The 11,369-nt window shown below is 54.3% G+C and overlaps 1 pseudogene; it reads left to right on the forward strand.

The window, feature by feature from the left end:
* Positions 1–11,369, forward strand: part of LOC140457175 (WD repeat-containing protein 26-like) — a 58,939-nt pseudogene extending 47,570 nt beyond the window's left edge.

An 11,369-nucleotide genomic window follows, 5' to 3' on the forward strand; every position in this document is an offset into this window, starting at 1 on the left:
CCCGCCCCCCAACAACAGAACATCCCTCACTCCCTTTGCAGCCACTCGGCTGTTTTTCAGTGTGCACCCAATCACGTCAGATACTCTTTGTGCACAGCTAGATCCCACCGTGTGGTCGTGAGCTAGACTGTTGCTGGTGCTGGCTGGGGACATAGATAGAGTCATAGAGATGTACAGCACGAAAACAGGCCCTTCGGCCCAGTCCCTTCGTACTGACCATAGCGTCATAGAGATGTACAGCACGGTAACAGACCCTTCGGTCCAACTCGTCCATGCTGACTGGATATTCCAACTTAATTGAGTCCCATCTGCCAGCACTTGACCCATATCCCTCCAAACCCTTCTATTCCTGTCCCCATCCAGATGCCTTTTAAATGTTGTCATTGTACCAGCCTCCACCACTTCCTCTGGTAGCTCATAGAGTTGTACGACGTGGAGTCAGACCCTTTGGTCCAACCAGTCCGTGCTGACCAGATATATCCTAAATTAATCAGCTTTTGGCCCATATCCCTTGCTGTTGGGTATAACCTTCCAGATTTCTCTTCAAGGTGGTGATTGCACCCAGCCTACCCCCACTTCCTCCCAGTCGGCCATGTTGGCCTCAGAGTTCTGAAGGACAGCTGTCTCCTCGCTCTCCCGCCCACGTACCGAGTCCCAGTCTGACCTTGAGCTGCGGCTTGACCGTTTAAGGTGGTCAGGGCGCAGACGAAAGGTTCTTGTGCTCACGGTGATGTCAGCGTGTTTCTCCCCCCCGCCGCACGGTGATGACACAGTCTTGGATATGAACGCTTGAATGTTGTTGGGGTGCGCTACACACTGGCACTGTGCTCTGAGGGTGGCCTTGCTTCCCTTCCTTGAGGCTGAAAGTCGGGGGTGGTGAGGGTGGGAGGGTTTTGGCGGGGGGTGGGGGGGGCGTCCCACAGTCCGGGCTCAGCCAGGACCGTGGGAGAGCCACGCTGTCTGTGCTCCTGCGCCCGAGATCCATCCACTAACCGGCGTCAGTTCTGAAAGCTCAGAGATTGCTGTTTGTGAGAGCTCACTCACACAGCGTTTCCTTCCGAAAAGTGCTTGTTATGGTCCAGACCAGACCCCCTTCAAACTATATTCAGAAAGTAACTTTCTCTTCTTTTTAAAGTCAGCCAGGTGCTGTGTTCTCGATGTCGTTCAGTTGGTCGAACTGTGCGGACATTAAGCCAAACGCAATTTATTTAAAACTCTATAGTGAAAATGCAACAAAAGAAAAAAAAACAACTCGACTCTATTGGAAAAGTTAGCAGAATGAGCGATACAGCAGCTGTTACTAATTAACTGTTCAGCATAGTAACATTCCCATCAACACGCCCTTGGCAGAAGGCAAATTCAGAAAACCGATTTTAGTCTGCCACGAAACCTGGCAATCCCAGGAAGAGAACCCCCAGATTTTGGCTGTACTGGTCACTCTGGCATAACGTGCATTTTGTCAATGCGATTGGTGAGTTTGGATAGCGCCAACTTTCTGCTGGGAGGGGTGTAACGATCTTAGTGCCATTTTCTGTAGCCTGTGTTACAAAGGAACGCACCTGTCACGTTCTGGCAGAACGAGCTGTAATCGAGAGGGGTGGGGCAGGTGAAATTGCTTCAACTTCAAGTCTCCAACCGCGACCATTACCAAAACTAAAAATCTCTGGTTCTGTGGCTGGGAGCTTGACCACACCCGTCAGGCTGCTTCTAATGTTCCAGCCTTTTTTTTGAAAAAAGACAACACCCCAGGCTTCACGAGTTGTTTGTCTTCTCATCGACTGCTAGGCACCTGTCCCCAGTCTCTCTAAAAGGAGCGAGAATAAAACACATCTCTCAAAGCCACAGCATCCATCCCATGCTCCAGCAGTCCCATCAGTACTTTGATTCATCGTTTCCTTTCCAGGTCGGTTAACTGACGACTGAAACTCGGTGCATGACAGTCAGTTATACTGCCCTGGAGGGTAGAGAGGGACGATCTCTCTCTAGTGCTGCAGCCGCTGTGTGCACATTTTTTCCAAATAAGGAGAGGTTGAGCTCCCCACGCCGATGCACCTCACAGTCAGATAGCCAGTGTCGTTTACCACTAGCCAGGCCTGCCTTCGGTCAGATTGGCCAGTGACTGTACAATCGCAGCCCAAGTGCAGTCATTTCCCAAAGGAAGAGGAAGGCTCTGGACAAGGTAAATCTCAATCCACTGTCCCTCCCAAAGCAGTGGAGCTTGTTGTAACATTGAGCACAATTCCACATGAGAGAACGGTCTCAGTGCAGAATAAAAACCCCCTCCATACTGTCCCATTTGTACAGGTCCAGGACAGTAACACCCAGGGTTTATATACAGAGGTAAACTCTCTCGCCACTTCTGAACTGAAAGTAATGATCTCTTGACACTATCCCCACTGAACTTCTCAGGGCAGGCCCAGCACAGTGTTAGATAAAGTTCCCTCTACTCTGTTAAAAATGGAAAGGAAACAAAATAAAACTCCCTTGTTACCTACTTCCATCAAACACTCCCCAGGACAGGGACAGCACGAGGGTTAGATACAGAGTAAAGCTCCCTCTACACTGTCCCCCATCAAACACTCCCCAGGACAGGGACAGCACGGGTTAAATGCAGAGTAAAGCTCCCTCTACACTGTCCCCCATCAAACACTCCCCAGGACAGGGACAGGACAGGGTTAGATACAGAGTAAAACTCCCTCTACACTGTCCCCCATCAAACCCTCCCCAGGACAGGGTTAGATACAGAGTAAAGCTCCCTCTACACTGTCCCCCCATCAAACCCTCCCCAGGACAGGGACAGGACAGGGTTAGATATAGAGTAAAGCTCCCTCTACACTGTCCCCCATCAAACCCTCCCCAGGACAGGGACAGCACGGGGTTAGATACAGAGTAAAGCTCCCTCTACACTGTCCCCCATCAAATCCTCCCCAGGACAGGGACAGGACAGGGTTAGATACAGAGTAAAGCTCCCTCTACTCTTGTAAACCCAATGTAAAGTTCCCTCTACGCTATCCCCCCATCAAACCTTCCCAGAGTACATATACAGGGTGTTACAGATAAAGTAGCCTCTTATTTTTTTAAAACCAAAAGTAAAGCTTTCTTGATGTCATCCCCATCAAACCCTCCCAGGACAGGGACAGCACGGGGTTAGATACAGAGTAAAGCTCCCTGTACTGTTTTAAACTGAAAATAAAGCTGACTGAACTCTCTTACACTGAATGTAAAGCTCTCTGTGCACTGTCCCCATCAAGCACTCCAAAGACAGTTCCAGCACTGGGTTAGATATAGTAAAGCTTCCTCTATGTTGATCAGTCCTGTCTCTCCGGAGAAGATCATCCCCGACCAGAGCTCCTGAAAGTTCCCGTTCCACTGGCTCCATCTGCCGAATCGGACGGAGTTTCTGCTGTGCAAGCCCCCATCCCTCTGGGCGGATGTGTTGGTCCTCCCATTAATGCTGTAAATGCACAATCCAAACACAAAGGGGGGGGCGGGGGTAGTGTTTAAATGACCCTGGATGTGAGGTAAGCAAAAGGTGACATGGTAGTGCTACAGCCCTCAACCGTTTAGCTCCATCCGTGCCACTGTATTATAATAACCGTCTGGTGCAGAGCCGCAGCTGAAGGATTGCAAGTGATGTTTGCTCCTGTGGAGCAGATTTACAATCTCGCCACGTTGTGCTCTCCAAACCTCAATCTGACGTTGCAGGGTCACGACAACGTGTCCCTGTGTCAACTAAATCACTCCTTCGGTGCAAACGTATAGCCCAAAGACACTTTGTTTGGCTAGTTGACTGCATTGGCTGTTATCCCCGTTAGTCCCATTCCTGGCCCTGCTGATTTCCCCCCACCCCCCAGAGCCCCCGCCTCTGTTTTTTCCTTTTGTGAGCTTCCATCTTCTGGCGGGTGTCTGTCCGAAGGAAGCGTTCCTGACTAGGGAACGCCGGGTGCGGCACTGACACCTCGGCCCAGGGAGGAATAATTGCAGAAAAAGTTAGTAAAACGACAATCTGTCTTCAGCCTGACAGAAAGCTGTCAGAGTAGGGTCTTGGGTCTGCCTTGTTTATTATGGAAACTTCACACGCGAATATCTCCCACTGTTCTGACCTCACTGTCAGAATTGTACCATTGCAGTGTGACCTGTTTATGTAGGAAGTTTACATGACAAATGATGTAGAAATTGCACAGCACATTGGTTTGTGAGACAGAATGCTGTCTTGCAGAGGAATTTGGTGCCTGTGTGCACTGACCCTTGACCGCTCCCAGAGACCCCTTCCACACCATTAGCTCGCCAGTTACCCCCACAGTGTGACCCCTCCGCCTCGAACTGATGGACTCTCTTCCTCCTTGCATTTGCTCACAGTGTCCAAGAGGACCATCCCGTCATGTCTTTCACAGTTCTCCAGAAACGGACGGTTAGCCTTGCTCAACGTCGCCACACAGGTGAGCCTCGGAGTGTCCGCGTGCACGGGTTTGGGGTTGATCGCCAGCATACAGACAGGGGCGCGCGCGCGCGCGCGCACACACACACACACACACACACACACACACACACACACACCCCTTCCCTTTGTAGTGCAGCAGCCAATCCCTTAGTGATTGCAAATCGAGGGCCTTTCCGCAAAGGGCCTGGCATGGCACAGCGATGCAGTCTTGCTTGCATCGAGATCCACGAATCCCTGCACTGTGGAAGCAGGCCATTCGTTCCGTTGGGTCCACACTGATCCTCCAAATAGCATCCCTCCCAGAGCCACCATTCCTGCCCTATCCCTGTAACTGTGTTTCCCCATGGCCATTCCACCCTAACCTACACATCCCTGGGCACTATGGGACAATTTAGCACGGCCAATCCCCCCTACCTGCACATCCTGGGCACTATGGGACAATTTAGCACGGCCAATCCCCCTAACCTGCACATCCCTGGACACTATGGGACAATTTAGCACGGCCAATCCACCCTAACCTGCACATCCTGGGCACTATGGGACAATATAGCACGGCCAATCCACCCTAACCTGCACATCCCTGGGACACTATGGGGCAATTTAGCACGGCCAATCCACCCTAACCTGCACACCCCTGGACACTATGGGGCAATTTAGCACGGCCAATCCACCCGAACCTGCACATCCCTGGGCACTATGGGGCAATTTAGCACGGCCAATCCACCCTAATCTGCACATCCCTGGGCGCTATGGGGCAATTTAGCACGGCCAATCCACCCTAACCTGTACATCCCTGGGCACTATGGACAATTTAGCACGGCCAATCCACCCTAACCTGCACATCCCTGGGCACGATGGGACAATTTAGCACGGCCAATCACCCTAACCTGCACATCTTTTGGGTGGAAGTCAATAAACTGCGGGGTGCACAGTTCCAAATGAAAGTGAAGAGGAATTTCCTTTTTGGAGGGTCAGTAGATTTTGGAATTCACGTCCACCTGGGAGCAGTGGAATCGGAGTCATTGAGTATATCCAGGGTGGGCTTGGGCAGGGGGGGAGTGGGGGAGACTGAGGTCATCCGGAGGTTAGTCCTGAATATGACCACGCAGGTTTGAGGGGCCGAATGATCTTACCCCCTCTTACCTGTGCTTGGAGAGAGTGGATGCGCGTCCTTAAGCTTCTTCCGGCCTTCACCTTTCCACTAACACAACACACACCTTCCTGTGTCCCTCCTCCTCCTCCTCCTCCTTCCTCCTCTTTCAGGGGGTTCATCTCTGGGACTTACAGGACCGGGTCTTACTGCAGAAATACCAGGGCGTCACCCAGGGTTTCTACACCATTCACTCGTGTCTTGGCGGCATGGAGTGAGGACTTCATCGCCAGCGGGAGTGAAGGTGAGTGAGTGGCTGGGGGAATCGGGGGGGGGGGGGGTCGGGAAAGGGGGAATGGAATTGAAGCAGAGGCGGAGTCCCTGGGGAGAAACAACCAGAATGGTTTTTGTTTTCAGTGAGGGTATTGGGATTCGAGGGCGTGCTCTCCCTGGAAGTGCAGGGGCAGAGCTCACAGTTGTCCGCGATGCCTGCTTCAGGTGAATAGCCCGCTGTTGCTCTGACCTGAGCCTGGACGTCGCGGCCCACGCCTGAGGGGGTGGGGGCGCGCTACCACTGTGGGAGAAGTTGGCTTTTCAAATGAGATGTGAAACCGAGACCCTGTTGCGGTTCTGTGATGAGCCTCAAACCTAACCCGGGCCGGGTGCTCCCGCATGTTCGGGGTTGGGGGGGGGGGCCAAATCTTTAATCTGAAAGCATGACTTTAATCAGTGATTATTACTTGGCTATTGGTGGCAGCTCGCTGTGCGTCGATGGGCCGCCATGTTTCCTGGGTTTCCCGAAACGACTTTGGGGGCGTTCTGAAATGGTACCGCGGGGCGTTCCAGCAGTGCGCGTTTGTTCGCTCGCCGCTGTTTCCAGAGTTGTGTTTTTTGTTTTTCCAACCGGGCCCCGGACCCCTTCTGCTTGTTTGCGCAGACCACAAAGTCTACATCTGGCACAGAAAGAGTGAGCTCCCTGTGGCCGAGCTGACGGGTCACACCCGCACCGTTAACTGTGTCAGCTGGAACCCACAGATCCCCTCCATGTTGGCCAGTGCCTCCGATGATGGCACGGTTCGGATATGGGGGCCAGCCCCCCAGCCTGGACGGCGATGATCCGGAAGGTGAGTCCGATTTGCCCTGCCGAGATCCCCTGTTCGTTTCACCCGATGTTTGATGGCCCATTCTAGTTACTTGTAGTGCAGTCCTGTATTAATCCCACTGCCCCACTCTCTCTCCCATACCCTTGTATCAATCCCCAAACTAATCCCAGTGCCCCACTGTCTCCCCATAGCCCTGTATCAATCCCCAAACTAATCCCACTGCCCCACTCTCTCTCCCCATAGCCCTGTATCAATCCCCAAACTAATCCCACTGCCCTACTCTCTCTCCCCATAGCCCTGTATCAATCCCAAACTAATCCCACTGCCCCACTCTCTCTCCCCATTGCCCTGTATCAATCCCCAAACTAATCCCACTGCCCCACACTCTCCCCATAGCCCTGTATCAATCCCCAAACTAATCCCACTGCCCCACCCTCTCTCCCCATAGCCCTGTATCAATCCCCAAACTAATCCCACTGCCCTGCTCACACTGTAACTCTGAGAGCCTCCCTTTCAGATATTTATTCTGTTTTCCCTTAAAACCTGTGATGAATTGGTGTCGACCCACCAGCAGCCCTCCGACCTTTCACCTGTCTGTCACAGTGAATGGGTTTAACTGCTGACCTTTGTCACTGCTTCCACAGCCTCAGGGCCTGGGGCAAACACAGAGGAATTACTGAAAACCTCTGCAGTTTTAAACTCGATTGAATTCCCTCTTAGCCTTTCTTTCTGTGTGTGAGAGAGAGGGGGAGGTGGGGGGAGGGGGTGTACAAAACTGCACAGTCGTTCAGCTGATCCCCCCCACTAATGTGTTGTGCAGACTGACAGAAAGGTAATCTGACATGAAGAGATCGTTGAGCTGTGTTTCCTGTTGCTTGAGGACCCCCCCCCCCCCACACCCCCCCCCCCCCCCCCCGCCAGCCCCAAGGTCTCCCTTTGACACCAGGCCGTGACCCTGTCAGTTCCTCATCCTCCAGAACCCATCTCCAGCCCCAAAATTTATTTCTGGAGTTGTCTCCCGCCCCCGTTTCCGGTTGAGCTGTCCCGATCCGGATAACTCTCCGCGATCGGCTCCGCGTCTTCTATCAGTGAGTTTGATCTGCGCCTTTGAGCTTTGGTTCCTCCTGCTCCCTGACCTTTTGGGTTCTGAGGAAGCACTTCCCCGTTAAGACACGTTGTGAGAATGAGTGGTGACTGCCTGTAGAGAGCCATTGAGTCGTGCAATCGTAGCAGAGACCATTTGGCCCACCCAGTTGCTACTGGCTCCAGGCAGGAGAGGTGTGTCACATCTCACTCCCCTTGCTCCCTTCCCTGTAGTTTGTTTCCTTTTGGCTGCTGTCTTCCTCCCCTCCCCCTCCCTGCTGCCCACCCCCCCTACACCCCCAAGGCGCTGTTGGGCAGCATGTTCTGGATCCCGACTGCACGCTGGCGTGAGGGACCTTTCCCACCAATCGGTGCCCTCTGGGTCTCCGCCTTTCTGCCTGAACCCTATCGAGCATCGTCCGCGAATCCCTTCCACCGGGAAACAATCTCGGCAGCCTCCAAACTAACCGTTCTCCCGTCACCTTCCCGCGCCTAAAGCCGTCGTCCTCCAGACCTGGGCACGGTCCGCCAGGTCGAGGCTGAGCGACAGTGTGCCTTACCTCTTCCTGCCTGTACTCTGATGTCAACACGCAGGTCCGTTTCCCCCCCCGCCTCCTGTCACCAGCGCAGACAAATATCGCGGGCCTCCCCACCCCCCCAGCCTTCCTGTGCCAATCCTGATTCCCTTAGTGTTTGGAGTCTGGGTTGAGCTGTGTCTGCCTGAGGATGAGGGAGGGAAGGGGTCGGGCTGGACAGGGACGGTGGTCAGGAGCAGTGAGTGAGGGGTGGGGGGGATGTCCCTCTTTCTCAGCTTTTCCCCCGCCCCACTGTGTGTGTTGGGGTCAGGGTGTTACCGTCATTTATATAAATGATTTGGATGTGAGTATAAGAGGTACAGTTAGTAAGTTTGCAGATGACACCAAAATTGGAGGTGTAGTGGACAGCGAAGAGGGTTATCTCAGATTACAACAGGATCTGGACCAGATGGGCCAATGGGCTGAGAAGTGGCAGATGGAGTTTAATTCAGATAAATGCGAGGTGCTGCATTTTGGGAAAGCAAATCTTAGCAGGACTTATACACTTAATGGTAAGGTCCGAGGGAGTGTTGCTGAACAAAGAGACCTTGGTGTGCAGGTTCATAGCTCCTTGAAAGTGGGGTCGCAGGTAGATAGGATAGTGAAGGTGGTGTTTGGTATGCTTTCCTTTATTGGTCAGAGTATTGAGTACAGGAGTTGGGAGGTCATGTTGCGGCTGTACAGGACATTGGTTAGGCCACTGTTGGAATATTGCGTGCAATTCTGGTCTCCTTCCTATCGGAAAGATGTTGTGAAACTTGAAAGGGTTCAGAAAAGATTTACAAGGATGTTGCCAGGGTTGGAGGATCTGAGCTACAGGGAGAGGCTGAACAGGCTGGGGCTGTTTTCCCTGGAACGTCGGAGGCTGAGGGGTGACCTTATAGAGGTTTATAAAATCATGAGGGGCATGGATAGGGTAAATAGGCAAAGTCTTTTCCCTGGGGTCGGGGAGTCCAGAACTAGAGGGCATAGGTTTAGGGTGAGAGGGGGAAGATATAAGAGAGACCTAAGGGGCAACTTTTTCACACAGAGGGTGGTACGTGTATGGAATGAGCTGCCAGAGGAAGTGGTGGAGGTTGGTACAATGACAACATTTAAAAGGCATTTGGATGGGGATATGAATAGGAAGGGTTTGGAGGGATATGGGCCGGGTGTTGGCAGATGGGACTAGATTGGGTTGGGATATCTGGTCGGCGTGGACGGGTTGGACCGAAGGGTCTGTTTCTGTGCTGGACATCTCTCTGACTCTGACTCTGGTCCTGACCTCTCCGTCCTTTTTCTCTTTTCTCCCGCCCACCAGGATGCAGCAGCAACAGCCACGCTGACAGCTGACAGCTCACATCGGGCACAGGTTAACCCTCTCTCCCTCCCTCCCTCCCTCCCTCCCTCTCTCTCTCTGTCGCTGTGTGCCCCGCCCGGGTCTCCGCTGGCAGCTCCAACGGGCGCGGGCCCCACCACCTGACGGACAGAGAAAAGGCAGCGGGTGGTCGTGGTTCGTTCTCGTCTTCCCTTCCCGCACCCCACCCCCACCCTTTCCTTCACTCCCCTCCCCATCCCCACCCACCCCTCGAGTGCCCAGGAGCCGCCCCAGTGCATGTGGTTTGGGGGGGGGGGGGGGGTGGTGGGAGGTATCGACAGGCACCGATACCACCAGTGGCACTGCATGGCTATTCACTCAGCTCGTTGCCCCCACCCAAGGGCAGTATGAGACGCTCGTGTTTCCTGTTCAGCGTGTGTGTACGTGTGCCTGGGGTCGGGGGGGGTGGGGCCGGGGCTGGGGGGGGGTGAGGGGGCAGAGTCCAACCGACTGCTCCGTGCTTGTAAAATACCGCCCTGCCCCGTTCCGAAGACCGTTCAGTAACGGTCCCTGAAAGAAACTGAGTGGGATTGTCTGAGGACCGTCCCTGGGGCTCCTCCTGCCCCTCTCTCCTCGCACCCCCACCCCCCAGCCCCCCCTGGCTGCCTGCTTGGATCAAGGGAGTTCTCCAGGAGCTGCCTCTCCCTCTCTCCTGCTCCCCCACCCCCCGCAGTGATGGTGGAAGGGTGGAGGTCAAAGGTTATCTGAGGGTTATGGGGTGTGAGCATGGTGTTGGGCACATCCCCGTCCTCTCTCCCCAAATGGTGTGGGGGGGAGGGTTGACCCAGACAGTGGGAATGGGGGGGTGTCCAAGACAGACCACGCCCCCCCGCCAACTCCAACTCCCCGAGATGTGCGTCACTACAAGCTGTGCTCTCAGCAGATGCCTTTCCACCTCCTGATCCTTCCCCAACCCCTCCCAGTCGCTCCCTTTTGATCCGCAAATACCCGACGGGACTTGTCGACGCTCTGTGGTTGCTGTCTTCCCCCCCCAACCCCGGCCGGTTTTGGGGGACACGGTTCAGGGTCTCCTCAGGAACCCTTTTGCCATCTCTCCTTCACCTTTCACCCCCCAGCTCTCCCTCTAAGCCCAGCCCCTCTTCTGGTCCAGGGCAACATGGTGATTGCCTCCTCCCCGCCTCCCCTCAGGCGGGCTTTTGGCATTGCCCGTGCCCACCCACCCGAAGCAGGTGCCTGCTCCCCACCCCACTGCCATCTCCCCAGACTGTTCCGACTCGAGGACCCCCGCTGCCAGCCTAGGAGTGCAGACTCTGGACCCTCCGGAGGATCATTGGAAGTTGCTCCTGCCTTGATTCCGAGTGGGGTTGTGTTCTCCATATCCTGAAGGCTAGGTCCCACTCGCACAGACAGGGGGGGGGTGGGGGGGTGTCTGCTTGTTCAGGAATCCGCCATTACGTTTGTGACCCTGCACCTCCAGACTGGCAGCATTGATGTTGGCGATTCTCACTGAGAGGTGACCTTTTCCTCACTTGACCTTTGCGGGTCAGCTAGAGAGAGAGAGAGAGAGAGACTGGCAAATCAGGTGAGACCCTGGAGATGGTGATCGGAACAGAGTCCGTCTTTGCCAACTGGAAGAGGCAGTAGGGGAGGGGGGGGGGCGGAGGATGGAGGTGCTGCTGGGATACCCTTGAAAGTTTGAGTGCTTCCTCTGACTGGCCTCTGTCGCGCCTCCCACCCCAGCTCTCCCTCTGTCGCCCAC

Source organism: Chiloscyllium punctatum, chromosome 31 (genome assembly GCF_047496795.1).
Source record: "Chiloscyllium punctatum isolate Juve2018m chromosome 31, sChiPun1.3, whole genome shotgun sequence".
In the NCBI taxonomy this organism is placed as follows: Eukaryota; Metazoa; Chordata; class Chondrichthyes; order Orectolobiformes; family Hemiscylliidae; genus Chiloscyllium; species Chiloscyllium punctatum.